Here is a 22225-nt window from a genome sequence, read left to right as displayed (position 1 = left end):
GAGGAACTCTCCTGCCATCTGCAGTTCATTCACTTCCTGGATCAGCTCTCCTGCCATCTGGAAACATAGTTGCAGGAGTTCATTCACTTCCTGGATCAGCTCCTCCAGACTCACATCCTCCAAGTCGCTCTCTTCGTCGGTTATATAATACTTGGTGGCTTTAATGGCAGACCTCAGATTGGCAACAATATTCTTTCCGTTGAAGACTACATTGCTACCAGAGAGGGGGAACTCAAAACATTTAATGAAACGTTCAATCTCAGTTATGGCCTCCATGAGATTTAAGAACCTTTGGGCAACCCGGTCAATGGCTGCAGACATAGAGCGACTGGCCCTCTCATAGACCTCCTGTCCAGAAAGTCTCTCCTCTAGTCCGGGAAAAGCGAAATTGGTCTCACGCATGAACGTAAGAACTGAAAACCTAGTGGATGCGTGTCACTCATATCAGTGATGTTGATAGACAGTATGTTGTCAGCTGCTAAACATCTCTCTCATAAAATTCTGTAGTGTATCGAGACACATTGGGACCTCATGATAGGCTCTCTCAAGGACGTTGGAGACAGTTCTTCAGCTTCATGGAGGCACGGTTTACATCGAAGCCAAAGTGAGCTATGTGATACGTGTTTATGAATTTGAGCAGCACATCTGTGATGGCAGGCATCTGCTCTTTGAGCCCTTCAATGGTGGAATGCATGGTATCCATATTCCAGGCAACCTGGAAACTCAACTTCTCAGAGCTCTTCAGAGTGGCTTTGACACTCACTATGTCTGTATCCTTGTCGGGGTTAGACTGGATAGATAAGGAACAAGAGGGGATCAGCATTTGTCTCATACCTTCAGTATAAACACTAAATATAGCAAAAATAATCCAATGTATTGTGTATTGTGTCCATAAAAAATAACATCTAGAAAATTCTAAGCTTTCATTATGACGATTTATAGTAAAGACGTTTGTAGTATGTGCAGTAAATAAAAGTGCCAGTAATTCAGGTGTTTCTTACCAGTTAGAGGCTGAACACTTTTCCATACACCTGTGAAGGTGACCTCCCTGTAAGAAGGAATATGAGGAAACCAACTGAAGCCATGAAAGTGGTGATGCCATCCTTGCGGAAGCATCGCAGAAGCTCACACCAACATAGGTTTGGTTGGTGATATCCACATTAAAATTATGACAATATACCCTGAAAGATTGTCACGTTCTGACCTTAGTTCCTTTGTTTTGTCTTTTGTTTTAGTATGGTCAGGGCGTGAGTTGGGTGGGTTGTCTATGTTAGTTTTCTATGATTTGCTATTTCTGTGTTTGGCCTGGAATGGTTCTCAATCAGAGGCAGCTGCCAATCGTTGTCCCTGATTGAGATCCATGTTTAGGGAGCCTGTTTTCTGTTATTTGGTGTGTGTGATTTCTGTGGATGTTATTTTTTCTCGAACCGTTTCGTCCTGTTGTTTTGGACTGGGTCTTATAGCGCCCGTGTGTGTGGCGTTGACCGACACTGTTGCTTTGGGAATAAACTATCCACGTATCTACTACCCTGCTCTGACTCCTCTACCCACTACTTCTAGAAGTACTGACAGAAGCCCGCACCTTTTTACCATGGAGTCAGCAGGAGCAGTGACCACCCCTCTTCCATCGATGGAGGAGCGCGTCCTCCATCACACAGCCGTCCTCCATCGGATCGGTTCGGCGTTGGACCTGATGATGGAGAGGATGGAGCGATGGGAGAGTAGTGGTCTCCCGACATCCACCCCAGCTCCCACACAGACGACACAACCCACTCCTCCTCCGTCATCGTCTGGTCCCAGCGCATTGCGTCTCGTGCCCCCAAAGGAGTACGATGGAGTGGCGGCTGGGTGCCAGGGATTTTTGCTCCAGCTTGAGCTCTACCTGGCTACCGTTCGTCCGAATCCCTCGGGTGAAGAGAGTGTGAGCCTCCTCGTCTCCTGTTTGACGGGTAGAGCCCTGGAATGGGCCAACGCTGTCTGGAACGGCCCAGACTCTGGACCACTACCCGGAGTTCACCCGCCGTTTTCGGGCCGTGCTCAACCATCCACCAAGAAAGAACCAAGTAGCGTGGTGACGAGAGGCAGCGATACCTGGAGAACTGGACTTGGGAGGAGATATTAGATGGCAAGGGACCCTGGGCACAGGCTGGGGAATATCGCCGCCCCAAGGCAGAGCTGGAGGCAGCGAAAGCCGGGAGGCAGCGTTATGAGGAGGTTGCACAGCAGCGCGGCTGGAAGCCCGAGAGGCAGCCTCAAAAACTTATTGGGAGGGGCACACGGGGAGTGTGGCTAAGTCAGGTAGGAGACCTGAGCCAACTCCCCGTGCTTACCGTGGAGAGAGAGGGACCGGGCAGGTACCGTGTTATGCCGTGAGGCGCATGGTGTTCCCGGTGCGCGGGCATAGCCCGGTGCGGTACATTGCAGTGCCTCGTATTGGCCAGGCTAGAGTGAGCATCGAGCCATGTGCCATGAAGCCGGCTCAGTGCATCTGGTCTCCAGTGCGTCTCCTCGGGCCGGGGTACATGGCACGAGCCCTACGCATGGTGTCCCGGTTTGCCAGCATAGCCCAGTGCAGGCTATTCCACCTCGCCGCACTGGCCTGGCTACGGGGAGCATTCAGCCAGGTAGGGTTGGGCAGGCTCGGTGCTCGAGACCTCCAGTGCGCCTTCACGGTCCGGTCTATCCGGTGCCACCTCCACGCACCAGCCCTCCGGTGGCAGCCCCCCGCACCAGGCTGTCTCTCCGTCTCCTCCCTACAGGTGCTCCCGTCTGTCCAGCGCTGCCAGAGCCTTCCTCCTGCCCAGCGCTCCCAGAGTCTCCCGTCTGTCCTGAGCTGCCAGAGCCGCCCGTCTGTCAGGAGCTGCCAGAGCCGCCCGTCAGTCAGGAGCTGCCAGAGCCGTCAGTCAGCCAGGAGCTGCCAAAGCCGTCGGTCAGCCAGGAGCTGCCAAAGCCGCCAGTCAGCCAGGAGCTGCCAGAGCCGTCAGTTAGCCAGGAGCTGCCAGAGCCGTCAGTCAGCCAGGAGCTGCCACGCCCAATTTTTCAGTTTTTGATTTGTTAAAAGTTTGAAATATCCAATAAATGTCGTTCCACTTCATGATTGTGTCCCACTTGTTGTTGATTCTTCACAAAAAAATACAGTTTTATATCTTTATGTTTGAAGCCTGAAATGTGGCAAAAGGTCGCAAAGTTCAAGGGGGCCGAATACTTTCGCAAGGCACTGTATGTTAATAATCAAATTGAAGCATATGGAATCGCTCTTCCGGAGAATCTTCAAATAATAGGAACAACTCAAAGAGCCAAAAGTTGCCGTAAAGATGATGACAGATGTGATTGATACTACAGCCTTCGATGATATAAAGTTCTTCAAGATATGAGAGATAGAGTTAACGGCAGAGGAGAGGAGGTACTCATCTATATGCAAAAGTCAAGTGACTCCTAAACCAACAAGGTCGGCTACATTTCTGTTCAGCAGAACAAACTAATTGAGAAAATCCGCAAGGTGGCCAAGGACCAAGATATATTAAACAAGATGCACTAAAGACAGCAGAGGTTGAGATTTCCTCCTTTTTAGTGCCTCTCTCACTGACCTCGTCATTCCCACCATCTAAATCAACCTGAACTGCAGGACAGCCTGTTCAGTTCAGGTTGATTTAGATGGGCGTGCAAAATTATTCAGCCCCCTTAAGTTAATACTTTGTAGCGCCACCTTTTGCTGCGATTACAGCTGTAAGTCGCTTGGGGTATGTCTCTATCAGTTTTGCACATCGAGAGACTGAAATTTTTTCCCATTCCTCCTTGCAAAACAGCTAGAGCTCAGCGAGGTTGGATGGAGAGCATTTGTGAACAGCAGTTTTCAGTTCTTTCCACAGATTCTCGATTGGATTCAGGTCTGGACTTTGACTTGGCCATTCTAACACCTGGATATGTTTATTTTTGAACCATTCCATTGTAGATGTTGCTTTATGTTTTGGATCATTAATCAGTAATCCTTCAGATCCTGGAAAAACATTGTGACATCAAAGGTCTCAATAACCTGTTTCAAATCATTAATTTTATCTTGAAGTTTTTCTTTGATTCTAAATCTACCATCAATGTCCCCCAACCAGGCAACACGTCTGTCGCCTAGCTTCTGTAGATCAATCTGTCTGATGACATCCTCAATTGCATCAATAGCTCGGACAATTGTCTCTCTGATTTTAAAATGGTAATCAAAGTCCTTCAGTTGATTTCCAATTTGTGAGAGGAATGGCATTTGAAAGTCTCCACTCTCCACTCTCCACTCATGACTGTAGCCATCAGGTCTCGGATTTTGGTGGAGTTCATTCTCCACAGAGGCCTTCAAGTCTTCCAGTGTCACAGCATACTCTTGTGTCAAAAGAATCCGTTTCTCTTTCACCTCATTCACTTTGTACTCAAAATCAATCTCTCTCATTGACTTGTCACTGACTTGCAGATTGTCCAAATGAAGTCTTAGCCCACCAATTAGCTGGTTAATGTCTAAACTGATGATATATTGTTGCATGGCCTCCGGAGCATTGACAACAGCATTCATGAGAAGCTCAAAAGCAGCTGGAAGTATTTTAATGAAGGGAGGCTTGACGATATGTGAGTCACTGTTCTTGTCAAACTTCAAGAAACTGGAGGCATTGAATTCTTGATTTTCCTTCTCTGAGCTTCTCAGCATTGTTATAAGTCTTGATTATAAGCGTGGTTGTCAAACTTGGATTTAGTCTTCTAGGTCAATGACTGTTCACTGGGTGTTAGAAGACCGTCAAATGTGTTATCCAGGTGAGCAGCAGATTCTCCACTCTCTAGCAGGTGTGGTTGAGGCCAGGCAGTCATGTGAATAAGCAAGTGCAAGAGGCTCTACTTTCACAAGCAACTTGCTGTAGAGCTGCCCAGTTTGCTTCCCAAACAGGTCCACCAGACCATCACTGTTGGCATTGACATTGACACTGGAGGTCAGTCCTGCAATTTAAATTTCACAGTTGTGTCTCATCTGTGCATCCATGATCTTCCCAGTTGTGCTAAACTTCAGTGTGCCAGCTACTGTAGGTCAGAAAGTGTGCCTGAGCTCATGTTCTTCTCCGTAGGCTCCTCTTACAATTCCAGTCCGGTTTAGCTTGGTAGGCTTCATCTTCACGTGGCCTTCATTGGTCATACGGAGGTCAAAGAACTTGAGATAATTTTTCATGTCAATGGAGGTAAAACAAGGCTTCATGCCAACCTTTATATCATGTTTGTATCATCCTCACAGATGAAGTAGTCTGTCTAAGAGCAGAAAGCCAGGGTCCATAATGTGAGACTCAGACCATGGGTGTTTTCTGTCTTCATGTCCTGCAGAGATCCCTTCATGTTGTTGGGGAAGGTCCCCTCCTGTTCAATGCCAGTTTAATTGTGCTTCTTGCGTTTGAATCATAGGCGTTGCCTCTGACGGTACTGCCTACCTAGTGAAGCCTCAGTACTTGATATTCTGCCCTCCAAACTTAGCTTGACACTGCTTTCTTCAGCCATTCCTTTGGTCGTGGAGGTCAGGGTGGTGCCACTATGTCACCATTGTAGATGTTTTCAAATGTCAAGGGACTGCACTGCATGCTGTTGGTGCCACTGGTAACCAGTCCATTTCTGTTCACTGTCACAGTGGACTTATATAATCCATGGCCATCTTTAAAGGTAAGGGAGCCTTCAGAGTTGACTTCAAGACCATCAGAGTTCATGGATCCTGTGAGAAGGGAGTAAGCCCGTGTTTGTTGCATCATTAGCCTGGGACTCTCAAAAAGATTACCTCACTGGAGATTCCAAGCTCAACTTTATTGTTAAGTATATTGGCCAGAGTGTTGGAAACAGCATCACACTTCAGGGATAGTTGGCCATCCTTGTAGTTGAGCTCTGCCATATGCTTGAGGGCATCGTCCTGCACATTGGATTTGGACACAATGGACAACTTGTAATTGGCATACACTCCCTTGATCATGTTGTGAGCCTGGATAAGTGTCGAGTTCACCCGCAGGTTGTACTCTCTTCTTCCTTCTCTTTTGAGGGGGCGAATGGCATAGTTATGGCTGTAGGAAGAGTCAGCTTTCAATGAGCCCACTCTGATGGTTCCATCCAAGTTATCGTCCCCTGTGACCTCTTCAGAAGTGCTCTGACTTCGCAGAGTAGTACAGAAAGGTCTGCATGCCCAGGGGACTTGAGGCTTCAATCTTGTCATTGGCCCGGGCATTCAGTTTGTCTGTCACACTCAAGGTTTCAAGGACAATGAAGCTGGCATCAATGAAACTGTGGCTCAGGGACCCTTGATGAGGTACTTCAGATTATCTTCCACAGTTCCTGAAATCATTGGATGAAACCATTGTCATTGTGATATGGTGTCATTGTGATATGGTGATATCGTTCTATTCTATTAGAATAGAACGAACGACCAGCCGGCATGGGTAGCAACCATAGATTTGTTCCTGGACTATATCTTGTGGTAGGATGAAATAGTATCAATACATTCATCAAAATAACGTTTTTAATTAAAATATGTCAATCATTATTTGAATATGTTGGTAACCCGTTGTATGTAAGTAATAATAAATATCACAAACCCCCGAGGTGCCTTATTGCTATTATAAACTGGTTACCAATGTAATTAGAGCAATAAAAATAAAAGGTTTGTCATACCCGTGGTATATGTTCTGATATACCACGGCTGTCAGCCAATCAGCATTCAGGGCTCAAACCACCCAGTTTATAATGAGCAATATAGCTGGGAGCATCAACAGTGTTGTTTCCCCCAGAGATGGATCCGTCCCATTTGTAGAAGTTGCTGATCACTTTGGAGGTCACCTCAGCAAAGATAAGCAAGGGCAGCATGACATCAAAAGAGCTGGGTATGGTGAAAGTTAGGATTTGGGTCTCATTGGCAGGAGTCATCCAACCTATTTCAGTAACATTGATCGAAGGAATGTACAGGGTAGTGGGAAAGTTTAGCTCTTCAGAAGATTTTCCTCCCAAAGGCTCAACAAGGTAGACAACCATTTTGTTCTGGTTGAACTGGTATCTGAATAAACTCCCTTACGAAAAAAGGTTTGAGTCAAAGTTCAGTATAATTGCAGTACACTGTAGTATAACTGTAGTTAGAATGCAGTAGAACTGCAGTATGCTGCAAATACTGCGTCCAAAATAACACCATTTTTTTTACTGCAGTAAGTTTGCAGTGGAACTGCAGTTACAGTTTTAAAACTGCAATCTTTTTTTGTAAGGGCTGTCACTGTTGTAAAAACAAATAAACAAAAAAACAAGAAAGTGACAAATTAACTTATTGTCACTAGTGATGAATTTATTCTGTTTCCCCTGACACTTTGCCATTATTAAATTGAGATTTAATTTTATCTCCTGAATTGAATGGATTGAAATGGAAATAACCCCTACCCATTTAATATGTGAATTGTCAGATACTTACGATTGAAGGAACAGATTCTCAGGCCCGGTGAGCAGAGTGAGTTCAGCGAGGCTCCTCTTGTTTCTTCCAGCAACCTTGTGAAGCAACCTTGTCTAAATGTTGCTTGCCTAAAAAGAGATACTTTGTGATTGATACTTTTTGTAGAGAAATGTTATCAATGGAAACAAAACTGCTGCAATTGGGAGTAGACAATTGGAAAAATTACTGCCGATGGCATTAACCAAAATATATTTCAAACACAGCAGCAACATCCCTCACCTCAATGGCTTTGGTAATAATGTGCTGCACTTTCATATCAGTTTTAGCCACTTTCTGATCTAGTATGTCATCAATGAGCTTTTGTAGCTGCCTCTGGTAATCTTCTGTATTTGGGATGAGTTTTGAATCTCAGAGTTCAGGTCGGACTTCATCTTCACCTCAAACTTGTTGTCATATGTATGGGAAAACCAGATGTAAGACTTTAATCATTACTGTTTGCAGTTACATTTTGTTATTGACATTGTCAGGTCACACATCACAGAGAAAAAGCTGTCTGACACTTAGCATATCTCATAATGACTTTTTGCACAGAGGAAGACTGGAAAGAATTACAACACTGTGATTTATTTTACCTGGAACGGCCAACTAGAAACAACTGTGAAATATTGTGCCACGCATCTTCTTCCCCTTGACGTTGCCGTCTGTGACTGCCAGCTTTATCCCTGTCGTAATCAGGGATCTGGACGTCAGTGGTTAGAGTGTCCTTGCAGTACTTCAGTGTTACGGTCGCCTCTGTGGGCTCAGCACCTAATATGGAGAGGACAGATACAGTGCATTCGGAAAGTATTCAGACCCCTTGACTTTTTCCACATTTTGTGACGTTACAGCCTTATTTTAAAATTGATTCAATTGTTTTTTTCTCCTCATCAATCCACACACAATACCCCATAATTGTAATGGTTTTCTTGGTGAGAAGGAGAGTCGGACCAAAATGCGGCGTGTAGATTACGATCCATGTTTATTGTGACTATAGCAACACGAATCTAAATACAAACAGTACAAAATAAAGAACGTGATGAACGTAACGAAAACCTAAAACAGCCTATCTGGTGAAAAACACATAGACAGGAACAATCACCCACAAACACACAGTGAAACCCAGGCTACCTAAATATGGTTCCCAATCAGAGACAATGACGAACACCTGCCTCTGATTGAGAACCATATCAGGCCGAACATAGAACTAGACAAACTAGACATGTAACATAGAATGCCCACTCAGATCACACCCTGACCAATCAAAACATAGAAAATACAAAGTAAACTATGGTCAGGGCGTGACAGTACCCCCCCCCCCAAGGTGCGGACTCCGGCCGCAAAACCTGAACCTATAGGGGAGGGTCTGGGTGGGCATCTGTCCGCGGTGGCGGCTCTGGCGCTGGACGTGGACCCCACTCCATGACAGTTTTAATCCCCCTCCTAAACGTCCCTAAATAGGTTACCCACCACAATGATAACATGGGACAGAGGGACAGCTCGGGACAGAGGTAACTCGGGACAGATGGGTAGCTCAGCACTGAGAGGAAGCTCAGCACTGAGAAGAAGCTCAGCACTGAGAAGAAGCTCAGCACTGAGAAGAAGCTCAGCACTGAGAGGAAGCCCAGGCAGGTAGTAGAAACTACCAGAACCTGGCTGGCTGGCGGTTTCAGCAGATCCTGGTCGACTAGCAGATCTGGGAGAATCTGGTCGACTGGCGGATCTGGGAGAATCTGGTCGACTGGCGGATCTGGGAGAATCTGGTCAACTGGCGGATCTGGGAGAATCTGGTCGACTGGCGGATCTGGGAGAATCTGGTCGACTGGCAGATCTGGGAGAGTCTGGTCGACTGGCAGATCTGGAAGAGTCTGGTCGACTGGCAGATCTGGAAGAGTCTGGTCGACTGGCAGATCTGGAAGAGTCTGGTCGACTGGCAGATCTGGAAGAGTCTGGTCGACTGGCAGATCTGGAAGAGTCTGGACGACTGGCAGATCTGGAAGAGTCTGGACGACTGGCAGATCTGGAAGAGTCTGGACGACTGGCAGATCTGGAAGAGTCTGGACGACTGGCAGATCTGGAAGAGTCTGGACGACTGGCAGATCTGGAAGAGTCTGGTCGACTGGCAGATCTGGAAGAGTCTGGTCGACTGGCAGATCTGGAAGAGTCTGGTCGACTGGCGGATCTGGAAGAGTCTGGTCGACTGGCGGATCTGGAAGATTCTGGTCGACTGGCGGATCTGGAAGATTCTGGTCGACTGGCGGATCTGGAAGAGTCTGGTCGACTGGCGGATCTGGAAGAGTCTGGTCGACTGGCAGATCTGGAAGAGTCTGGTCGACTGGCAGATCTGGCTGCTCCATGCTGACTGGCTGCTCCATGATGACTGGCAGCTCTGGCTGCTCCATGCTGACTGGCTGCTCCATGCTGACTGGCAGCTCTGGCTGCTCCATGCTGACTGGCTGCTCCATGCTGACTGGCAGACCTGGCTGCTCCATGCTGACTGGCTGCTCCATGCTGACTGGCAGCTCTGGCTGCTCCATGCTGACTGGCTGCTCCATGCTGACTGGCTGCTCCATGCTGACTGGCTGCTCCATGCTGACTGCCGGCCCTGGCTGCTCCATGCTGACTGGCGGCCCTGGCTGCTCCATGCTGACTGGCGGCCCTGGCTGCTCCATACTGACTGGCGGCCCTGGCTGCTCCATGCTAACTGGCAGCTCTGGCGGCTCCTTGCAGACTGGCAGCTCTGGCGGCTCCTTGCAGACTGGCAGCTTTGGCGGCATCCTGCAGACAGGCAGCTCTGGCGGCTCCTTGCAGACTGGCAGCTCCTTGCAGACTGGCAGCTCCATGCAGACTGGCAGCTCCATGCAGACTGGCAGCTCTATGCTAACTGGCAGCTCTATGCTAACTGGCAGCTCTATGCTAACTGGCAGCTCTATGCTAACTGGCAGCTCTATGCTAACTGGCAGCTCTTTGCAAACTGGCAGCTCTATGCTAACTGGCAGCTCTGAACAGGCGGGAGACTCCGGCAGCGCTGTAGAGAAGGAAGGCTCTAACAGCGCTAAACAGGCGGGAGACTCCGACAGCGCTGAAGAGGAGGGAGGCTCTGGCAGCGCTGGACAGGCGAGGCGCACTGTAGGCCTGATGCGTGGTGCTGGCACTGGTGGTACTGGGCCGAGGACACGCACAGGAAGCCTGGTGCGGGGAGCTGCTACCGGAGGGCTGGGGTGTGGAGGTGGTACTGGAAAAACCGGACCGTGCAGGCGCACTGGAGCTCTTGAGCACCGAGCCTGCCCAACCTTACCTGGTTGAATACTCACGGTCGCCCTGCCAGTGCGGCGAGGTGGAATAGCCCGCACTGGACTATGCAGGCGAACCGGAGACACCGAGCACAAGGCTGGTGCCATGTAAACCGGCCCAAGGAGACGCACTGGGGACCAGCTGCGTAGAGCCGGCTTCATGGCATTAGGCTCGACGCTCAATCTAGCCCGGCAGACACGCGGAGCTGGAATATACCGCACCGGGCTATGCACCCGCACTGGAGACACCGTGCGCACCACTGCATAACACGGTGCCTGTCCGGTCTCTCTAGCCCCCCGGTAAGCACAGGGAGTCTGCCCAGGTCTCCTACCTGGCATAGCCATACTCCCTGTTAGCCCCCCCCCAAGAAATTTTTGGGGCTGCCTCTCAAGCTTCCATCCGCGTCGCCGAGCTGCCTTCTCATACCAGCGCCTCTCTGCTTTCACCGCCTCCATTCTACGGTAACCTTCCTCGCACTGCTCCAGCGAATCCCAGGCGGGCTCCGGCACTCTCCCTGGGTCGGCCGCCCACCTGTCGATCTCCTCCCAAGTAGTATACTCCATACTGTACTCCTCCTTGGGCTGTTCCTGTTGTTTCTTCTCCCGCTGCACCTTAGTGCGGCTACACTCCCCTGGTTTAGCCCAGGGTCCTCTCCCGTCGAGGATTTCCTCCCATGTCCAGAAATCCTTATTGCGCTTCTCCTCGCGCTGCTCCTGCCTGTTGACACGCTGCTTGGTCCGTTGGTGGTGGGTGATTCTATTATGGTTTTCTTGGTGAGAAGGAGAGTCGGACCAAAATGCGGCGTGTAGATTACGATCCATGTTTATTGTGACTATAGCAACACGAATCTAAATACAAACAGTACAAAATAAAGAACGTGATGAACGTAACGAAAACCTAAAACAGCCTATCTGGTGAAAAACACATAGACAGGAACAATCACCCACAAACACACAGTGAAACCCAGGCTACCTAAATATGGTTCCCAATCAGAGACAATGACGAACACCTGCCTCTGATTGAGAACCATATCAGGCCGAACATAGAACTAGACAAACTAGACATGTAACATAGAATGCCCACTCAGATCACACCCTGACCAATCAAAACATAGAAAATACAAAGTAAACTATGGTCAGGGCGTGACAATAATGACAAAGCAAAAACAGGTATTTAGAAATGTTTGCAATTGTATAAAAAAATGAAAACTGAAAACTCACATTTACATAAGTATTCAGACCCTCTACTCTAATTTGGTGAGGAACCTTTGGCGGCGATTACAGCCTCGAGTCTCTTGAGTTTGACGCTACAAACACCTGTATTTGTGGAGTTTCTCCCATTTTTCTCTGCAGATCCTATCAAGCTCTGTCAAGTTGAATGGGGAGCGTCGCTGCACAGCTATTTTCAGGTCTCTCCAGAGATGTTCGATCGGTTTCAAGTCCGGGCTCTAGCTTGGTCGCTCAAGGACATTCAGAGGCTTGTACCAAAAGTGTCACATCTGCTCCTGTTCCTCCCCCCAAAAAAACTATTCGGACGCAGAAATATTACTTTGGTGATCAAAATATACTTTTGATCACCAAAGTGGAAACAAAAGAAGCCATACTTTTTGGAGCCCTCAGCAATGGCTTGATCCACAAAAATGACAAGTGCAACAGGAGGAGGGAAGAGTGACTCTCCACTGTCTGCTATGGACCAGCACATTGGCAGCATAATTGGAGAGACCTCAGTGGCATCATTTGTGATGGTGATACTGAGGACCCTCTCGTAGACCCTGAAGGAATACCAGACACACCAACTGATGGTATGTCAAGCTTTATTTTTGCAACAATATTCAGACATGGACCACATCTCAATATTTTTTCTTGACAATAAATATAACAAAATAAATGTAACAAAATTAATACAACAAAAATAAAAAAAAACATGAAATCTTGACAGATGTGGGTGATTTGGCTGACCCCTCATCCCCAGGCCTACAAGAAGGGTGTCCTCTTTGGCGAGTGGGTCTGGGTGGATCATTCAGGGGAATGCCATTTTTGATTGCAATGTTGCACACTGCAAGCCTTGACAATGTAGCAAACCTAAAAAGGAATTTGCACATTGTATTACATTCACGTAATGGCATTTGAAGGAATGTCATTGTAGAGGCAAACCTTGCTAGGCTGGTATTGCAGCCAGGCAATGCCCTTTCAGCAGGCCTATGGTGCGCTCCACTGTTGCTCTTGTGCGTGCGTGGGCTTGGTTGTACTTTGCCTCTTGTTGGTTTGAGATGTTTGTGAGGGGAGTCATCAGCCATGGTTTTAATGGGTAGCCCCGGTGTCCTGCAGTATTGAACACAACATTCAGATATTGTTTCCCAGTAGAGGTCTAACATGGCAAATAAAACCTTGCAAATAAAACATAAGTCACTTACCAATAAGCCATCCGTCCTCAACAGCTCCTTCCTGGAGGTTAGGGCCAACTGAACTGTCCTGCACAATGAATGAATCGTGTGTCCCACTTGGCCGTTTGGCCACTACATTCAACAAAGCCAAATTTGAATCACAGAGGACCTGCACATTGACAGAATGGAAACCTTTTCAGTTGAATAAGTTGAATTTGTTCAATGATGGTGCTTTTATTGTGATGTGGGTGCAGTCAATTGCTCCAATGACATTGGGAAATCCAGCTATGGTATCCCTTTCACTCTGGCCTGTTGCACAGCAGTGGAAACCGTATGTATTGTGGGGTCAATGAAATTATGCCACAAGGGCTGCAGGCAAGATTCGGCTCATGGTTGGTTGTGAAATGCCAGACCGATCCTCAATCTCCCTTCAAAAATCCCAGGGTAGAGAGGACTTGGGTATGCACTGGGATGGCATTGGTGCGTTTCGTCTCCCTTTCTAAAAACACGCTCCCTGAAAACACGCTCCCTGCGTAATGCAGCTTGTGCCAGATCCTCCAGCAATGCAAGATTTACCATGTTGGACAAGTCACGATGCCTCAGTGTTGCCTTTAATATTATTTAACTGGTTTAACTAAATTGCCTCCAACCTTACATTCCACTCCCTTTCTAATTTATTTTATTATTTAATTAGGCTTAAATGGGTTCATATTTATGAATTTGATAGCACCCTGAGAAAACTATTAGTGGGATAAGTGTCTATGAAAGAAATACATGAATAAACCATTAATGTATTATCTTTTTTCTTCATAGTTTATTATTTGATACAGTATGTCAATCCTTTCTCCATTTGGTGGATGGTATTTCATTAGCAGTTTGACTTTTCTACCACAAGGTGCTGTGTGTACGCATGGTCAGAGGTGTGCTTAAATGTACGCACATTCTCAAGTATAAGTACAAATGAATAAATCCCACACTTTGCTTATAAATTATTGCTTGCATGTTTTACGAACATTTATGTTTGTAGGCAACATTGATAAATGAGGGCCCTGGCACTCATCATTACGCACACCTGTTAATCATTATGATTCACACCTGGACTCCACTACCTTCATAATTTCCTCCCCTTTATATGTCACTCTCCCATGTTCACTCACCAGTTGGTATTGTTCTTGTGTATCGGCATTCTGCCTTATGTGTCGCCCTGATCTGTTTCACCTGTTCCTGTGATTGTCTCCACTCCCTCCAGGTGTCGCTTATTTCCCCAAGTGTATGTATCCCTGTGTTTCCTATCTCTCTGTGCCAGTTCGTCTTGCATGTTAGGCAAGTCAACCAGCGTGTATTTCCCATTCTCCTTTTGCTATTTTCTTTTTGATAGTCTTCTTGGGTTTTATGAGGGGTTCATGTATTTTCGATCATCCCGCGGAGGGCAGAGAGGGAGGTGAGCATCTGCTTCAGCTCCAGCAGGGGAATCAGACAGCTGCTGAGTATGCGCTTACCTTCCGGACAGTAGCAGTTACCAGTGGATGAAATGAGCCGGCGCTCAGCACGTTATTTAGAAGAGGTCTGCGCGAGGAGATCCAGATGGAACTGGCCAACCGAGATGACAACCTCACCCTGGACGCACTCATTGAGATGGCCATCCGTCTGGATAACCTCCTCTTCATCGCTTCTCTCCCTCCTTCGGTGAGTGTTTGGCATCAGGGCCTGAACCCATGGAGGTAGGGGTATTCCATCTACTGCTCTTCCTGTTAGATTCTTTGTAGTACCATCACTCTGGCTGCCTGTCCCTCATGCCCTGTGTCTACAGCTTTAGTGGATTCCGGCACCTCGGGGGACTCAGACCCTTGCCTCCTCTCTCAATATTACTACCTACCCGCTCTCCTCTCCTTTACCGGTTCAAAGTCTCTACTGTCGATCTCTAGGATCCGGAACCATCACACACATCACCCAAACACTCAACCTCACCGTGGAGCCCAATCACCAGGAAAACATACCCTTCATCACCAGTGCACTAGTTCACAAGATCATCCTCGGCCTACCTTGGCTTCAGCGCCATAACCCTACCATCTCATGGTCGAGGATGAGAATCCCCAACTGGTCACCTGAATGGAATATCAGGGTCTAAGGGAGGTATCCTCCAAGACCCGCGCTACCTGTCTCCCTCCTCATCGACCCTGGGACTTTACCATTGAGTAGTTTTCCGGTGCTACACCTCCGTGCAGATGCATCTACCCTCTGTTGGTGGCTGAGACCCAGACCACGGAGGACTACATTCAAGAGGCGCTCCAACAGGGTTTCATCCGCTGGTACACGTCCCCTGCATTGGTTGGTTTCTTCTTCGTGGCCAAGAAGGAGGGAGGACGCCTTTGTCATTGAGTCCACGGTAATCGAGACGTCACCACAAGGTATCGGTACCCTCTCCCGCTGGTGCCGTCAGCCATCGAGCAGCTCCGCGAGTCCCAGTTCTTCACCAAACTGGACCTGTGGAGTGCCTACAATCTCATTTGCATCCGGGAGGGGGATGAGTGGAAGAGGGCGTACAGCATGATGTCTGGTCAATGCGAGTACTTGGTTATGCCCTTTGGCTTAACCAATGCTCCGTCAGTGTTCCAGGCATTCGTCAATGAGGTGTCCAGGGACATGCTCGGACGCCAGGTGATTGTGTACATCGATGACATCCTGATCTTCTCGACCAACCTGGAAGATCACATCACTCGCATTATAGCAGTCTTGGATTACCACCTGTTCATCAAGGCGGAGAAGTGCCAATTCCACCAGAGGGCTGTCTCCTTCTTGGGCTACCAAATCAGCCTGCAGGGAGTGAGGAAGAAGGTAGATGCGGTAAGGTCATGGCCAGTCCCAACCACCATCAAAGGATTACAGCGGTTTTTGGGGTTTGCCAACTTTTACCGCCGCTTCATCAGGAACTTCAGTGCCGTCGCTGCCCCTCTCACCTCCCTCCTCAAGGGTGGGTCTCGTAGGTTGGTTTGGTCTCCAGCAGCCGACGAGGACTTTCGTCTCCTCAAGGAGCGTTTCACCTCCGGCCCCTTGCTAAAACACCCAGATCACAATCTACCATTTGTGGTTGAGGTAGACGCATCGGAGGTGGGTGTGGGGGCAGTTTAGTCACAAAGACAGGGGGACCCATTAAAATTGTATCCTTGTGCTTTCTTCTCCAAGAAACTGTCCCCCGCAGAGAGGAAATATGACGTTGGAGATTGGGAGCTCTTGGTGGTGAAGTTGGCATTAGAGGAGTGGAGACACTGGCTGGAGGGCACCAAGGAACCATTCGTCATCCTCACCGACCATCGGAACCTTGAGTACATGCGGACAGCGAGGAGACTGAATCTGTGCCAAGCCACGTGGGCCCTCATCTTCACCAGGTTCTACTTCATGCTGACCTATCGCCCAGGTTCTAAGAGCATCAAGGTCGATGCCCTGTCCCACACTTACGATTCAGGGGGGGGGGCTCCTAGCCAGAGGGCACCCATAATCCCATAATCCCGAGTCGTGGGACAAGTGGTTTGGGAAGTAGATGTGGACATTCACCAGGCTCTAGAGAGGGAGCCCGCACCTCAGAATTATCTTCCCATGCGTATCTACGTTCCCACAGGGTTAAGGGATCGGCTGCTGACCTGGGCACACACCTGTCATCGCTGGACATCCAGAGATTTCTCGCACTATCCATTCCCTCACTGAGAAATACTGGTGGCCCACTGTGGTGCAGGATGTTACTCGATATGTCAACTCCTGTTCCGTGTGTGCTGAAACCAATTCCCCCCCGGAAATGCTCCAGCAGGGACGCTCCTGCCACTTCCCGTGACTCAGCAACCTTGGTTCCATCTATCCATTAACTTTGTTACTGATCTTCCCCCTTCTGATGGTTTCTTCACCATTCTGGTGGGAGTGGATAGATTTTCAGTCTTCCAGCAGGTCTTCTGGCATTATGACCTTCCGAAGGACATCGTTTCGGACCGTGGCCTCCAATTCACATCCCGAGTATGGAGGGCCTTCTTAGAGAAGCTCGGGGTCACGGTTAGCCTCACATCCGAGTATCGGCCTCAGTCTAACGGGCAGGTGGAGAGGATGAATCAGGGGCTGGGGAGGTTCCTGAGGAGTCACTGTCAGGACCGGCAGGCTGAGTGGGCACATTTCCTTTCTTGGGCAGAATATGCCCAGAACTCTCTACGTCACTTCTCAACTGGGTTGAACCCCTTCCAGTGTGTTTTGGGTTTCCAGCCGGCCCTGGCCCCATGGACCCCGGGCCAGACCCTGGCTCCTGTAGTAGATGAGTAGTTCCGGCACATGGAGGAGGTGTGGAACAATGCGCACGTGAGACCCCAGCACGCCGTTCATCGTCAGAGGGAACAGGCAGACCGTCACCGCAGTGAGACCCCTGTGTTTCATCTTGAGGATTATGTCTGCTCCTGCTTCTCCCCCCCGGCATATGACGTCTCTAGATTACACACACCTGTTAATCATTATGATTCACACCTGGACTCCATTACCTTTATTTCCTCCCCTTTATATGTTACTCTCCCATGTTCACTCACCAGTTGGTATTGTCCTTCTGTATCGGCGTTCTGCCTTATGTTAGTGTCATGTTCTTGGTTTTGTTTTATTAAAATGTTTCACCTGCACCTGCTTTCGACTCACCGCCCCTTCATTACACAAAGCCACTCCTGTGTTGTCTTGGCTGTGTGCTTAGGGTCGTTGTCTTGTTGGAAGGTGAACCTTCACCCCAGTCTGAGATCCTGAGCGCTCTGGGGCAAGTTTTCATCAAGGATCTCTCTCTACTTTGCTCCGTTCATCTTTTCCTCGATCCTGACTAGTCTCCAAGTCGCTGCCGTTGAAAAACATCCCCACAGTATGATGCTGCCAGCACCATGCTTCAACGTAGGGGTGGTGCCAAGTTCCCTCCAGACATGATGTTTGGCATTCAGGCCAAAGAGTTCAATCTTGTTCCTCATGGTTTTGAGAGTCTTTAACTGCCTTTTGGCAAACTCCAAGCGGACTGTCATGTGCCTTTTACTGATGAGTGTTTTCCATCTAGCCTCTACCATAAAGGCCTGTTTGTGCTGCGGCTATGGTAGTCCTTCTGGAAGGTTCTCCCATCTCCACAGAGTCACTCTGGAGTTCTGTCAGAGGGACCATTGGGTTCTTGGTCACCTCCCTGACCGATTGCTCAGTTTGGTCAGGCAGCTAGCTCTAGGAAGAGTCTAGGTAGTTCCAAACGTTTCTCATTTAAGAATGGAGGCCACTTTGTACTTGGGGACCTTCAATGCTGCAGACATTATTTGGTACCCTTCCCCAGATCTATGCCTCCACACAAAACAAAACGTGTGTGCCTTTCCAAATAATATCCAATCAATTTGATTTACCACAGGTGGATGCCAATCAAGTTGTAGAAACATCTCAAGGATGATCAATGGAAACATGATGCACCTGAGCTCAATTTCAGGTATCATAGCAAAGAGTCTGAATACTTACTTAAATAAGGTATTTCTGTTTAAATTTTTAATGAATTTGCTAAAATTCCTAAAAAACCTGTTATCGCTTTGACATTATAGAGTATTGTTTGTAGATTGAGGATTTTTAAAAATTTAATCAATTTTAGAATAAGGCTGTAAAGTAACAAAATATGGAAAAAGTCAAGTGGTCTGCGCTCTGCAGACCCCAATTGATTTTATATGGATATTTATGGCATTTGTCCGTCTTAATTCAATTTTTTTTGTTCTCCATTGGACACACATACCTTCCACCCTCGGGGATAGGTTCAGAGAGTCCATTTTCTTTCGTCCCTCCTTGCCCCCTCTGAGAGTTTCAGAAGTAATGGCAGCAGTGTATTCTGTGACCTCCCCTGTTGGTTGGAGCTCCACATCAAGCCTAATGGATTGACAGACATGTGTCTCTTAAAGATTATCCTTTTAATAAATAGAATGATACAGTTGAAATCAATCATGTTTGGAAATCCAAGCAATGGACGCAGCCTTCACCTGCTCTCCCCTGTAAGGGGGTAGTATGGAGCATCGTCTGAGTTTGCGTTGGCGTAACACAGTGTGGTGCAGATATTCATACCAGTAAACAGGAGCTGGCACTCAGTGGAGTCTGTCATGCTCTCTCCTATAGAGGGCACCATCTTAGTCTGGGTGGAGGACACTTACATCAGCTTCTTTCTGGATTTTGAAGAGTTGTAGGAATCATCATATAGTAATGCTTAATATAACTGATGCAAGTTGAGGCTGGTTTAAGTCAAGTTGGTCTACATTTAAAAAATGATGGCATTTAATACAAACTGGATTCTTAATATGTATGTGAGCTAACCATAATGTGCCACTTATATTTAAAATTAAATTATTAGAAGTAAAATCATTTAAGTTGAAGTTAGAGTAATTCCCACCAGACACTGAATAGAAGCTGAGTGGTTCCCTTGGGTGCAGATGTGAAGAGTTTGATAACATTACTGCTAATGGTGACTTTGGCACTCAGGAAACTCTCATGGTATATGCTGGTGTGCATCTCGATGCCAGCCACCACAAACTCAGGAATGTCGAGGCCCATTTGTGTAATATACTCCACATCAATAGATTGCATGAAATACAGCTGCTACAGGTAAGAAAGGCATAATTTACACGTAAAAATCACCTAGGATCCGAAATAAATGAAAGAATTTGTCCAAATATAGTCCAAATCCATCAAACAGGTTCCATAAGGCCTATACATTTAATTGAATAGAAACAAAAGAGCAGGCAGTTTACCATGCCAGGGGAAAAGTTCAGACCTCACTTAGCTCCAGGGGCGAAGACACCAGACAAGGAGAATTTCAGGGGTAAGCCAGACACAGAGGGAAGGGAAAAACTCTAATCCAGGAAGATATAGTGGGCATGAAGCTCATTGTCAACGCTGGACATCAGAGACTGCATGGCTAATTGAAACAAAGAGACTTTGGGTGTGGGTCAGTTATACTCTAAATGTATAGAAATAATTGAAATCATGTTTAGCTTCATTTGTAATTTACTGTTTTGTTTAGTTATATTGTTTCCACATACTGTATATTATTATATGCTTTCCCCCTCAGAATGACCTATTCAGTCAACAATGATTTACCTTAAGAGGCATTATCTTGAAGAACACGTCAGTTCATAGCTAGGGTCCGGGGCCATGTGCTCCATCTCACTGGACTTGATGTATCCAACTTCATCTCCAAGAATCCTTAGGTAGGCCATGGCCTCAGCGGAGTCTTGAGAGTGCAGTTCCCTGACAAGCTTTTGGAGGTTCTGTCCAATGTCTCTTACGAGGTCCTGTGGGGCCTGTAAGATATGGATGATTAAAAATGTCTTTGAATACTTCAGCTCACACTGAAAAGCCAAACGAAAAGACTATTCCTTGAGCAGCAATATATCAAATGATACAGTTTTCCAGCACCTGTTGGACTGAGTCTGGCATCTTGAGACCAGCCCAGTACAGGCCTTGGAGACAGGGGTGAAACCTTGCTCTCCAAAAAGGGCCTCAAGGCTCAGTTCATATCCATTTCCTTCAATACAGACCTTGAAAATGGAAGTGGGAAAAAAGGGGGAGACAAGATATCAATGTAATCACACCAATATTGATGCAATATTATTTTAAATAAGAAACATTTTAAGTAAATGTTTCATTTTATTAAACAAATATATATTTTATAGTTTCTATAGTTTTTAAAAAACCTCTAACATATCACTGTTATACCTGAAGGATTTGAAGGTGGTCTCCAGCAGGACTGCCTTTGGCAGGGATGCAGTGGAATCAAAGATCTTGTTGCTCTTTATGGAGCCCATGGCGGTGTCCATTTTGCAGGTGCGGGACATTGTGGCGAAGTGGTTATTAACAGAGTGCTGATGCAATGCCTCCTCGATATACTAACTTATTATATTGAGGTCTTATTCTTGAGGAAGAGAGAAAGAGAGCACTTTTCAGAACCCACAACTTACTTGAGTTGCACAAATGATTATGGGGATTAGGACAATAAAGGGTATTATATTGCTGCGATTCTATTGAACACAATCAAGCCCATGATTTTGCAGCTGGACAGACAGATGAAAAATCGGTGGTGGAAAAAGTACCCAATTGTCATACTTGAGTAAAAGTGCACATACCTTAATGGAAAGTTACTCAAGTAAAAGTGAAAGTCATCCAGTGAAATACTACTTGAGTAAAAGTCTAAAAGTATTAGGTTCTAAATATACTTAAGAATCAAAAGTAAATGGAATTGGTCAAATATACTTAAGTATAAATATACTTAAATATACTCAAGTAAAAGTGTAAATCATTTCAAATTCCTTATATTAAGCAAAGCAGAAGACACAATGTTCTTGCTTTTAAAATGTACAGAGGTACATCCAACACTCAGACATAATTTACAAACAATGCATTTGTGTTTAGTGAGTCTGCCAGATCAGAGGCAGTAGGCATGACCATATGTTCTCTTGATAAGTGCGTGAATTTGACCATGTTCCTGTCCTGCTAAGCACTCAACATGTAACGAGTACTTTTGGGTGTCAGTGAAAATGTATGGGGTAAAAAGTAAAAAAAAACTTGTAGGAATGTAGTGAAGTAAAAGTAAAAGTTGTCAAAAATATACATAGTAAAGTACAGATACCCCCAAAAACTACTTAACTAGTACTTTAAAGTATTTTTTACTTGAGTACTTTACGCAACTGTGAAAAATAGAAACTCAATGAAGATGATTTCCTTAGCCAGGTGTCAAATACATATACAGTAGGAGATACAGAAAACATCAACACCTTCCACCACTGTGATCACACACATTAAATTAATCATGTAAATGAAGAGGGAGTGACTGAACATATCATGTAGAAAACAGTCACTTACTGTTGCATTTTGGGATCAACAGAGTGGCAGATGCTGTCAATGCAGCAGGCCACAAAGCTCCTGACCTGTGGGTCCTGCTCATCCTTCAGCATGGCGATCACCTTGCTAAGCAGCACATTGTCAGGACTCTTCATAAGCACCAGATAAGCTGCCACACGTTTCTGGATGGGGCTCTCAGCATCTTGGTACCCCTCCAAGAGAGTTTTTCTGACCTG

The 22225-nt window shown here is 46.8% G+C and overlaps 1 pseudogene; it reads right to left on the bottom strand.

The window, feature by feature from the left end:
• Positions 1 to 544: 544 nt before the first annotated feature.
• Positions 545 to 21244, bottom strand: LOC110498343 (annotated as a pseudogene).
• Between the last annotated feature and the right edge of the window lie 981 nt (positions 21245 to 22225).

This window comes from Oncorhynchus mykiss, chromosome 19 (assembly GCF_013265735.2).
Source record: "Oncorhynchus mykiss isolate Arlee chromosome 19, USDA_OmykA_1.1, whole genome shotgun sequence".
Lineage (NCBI taxonomy): Eukaryota > Metazoa > Chordata > Actinopteri > Salmoniformes > Salmonidae > Oncorhynchus > Oncorhynchus mykiss.
The sequence above is the reverse complement of the archived record's forward strand: the minus strand, read 5'-3'. Positions and strand labels throughout refer to the sequence as shown.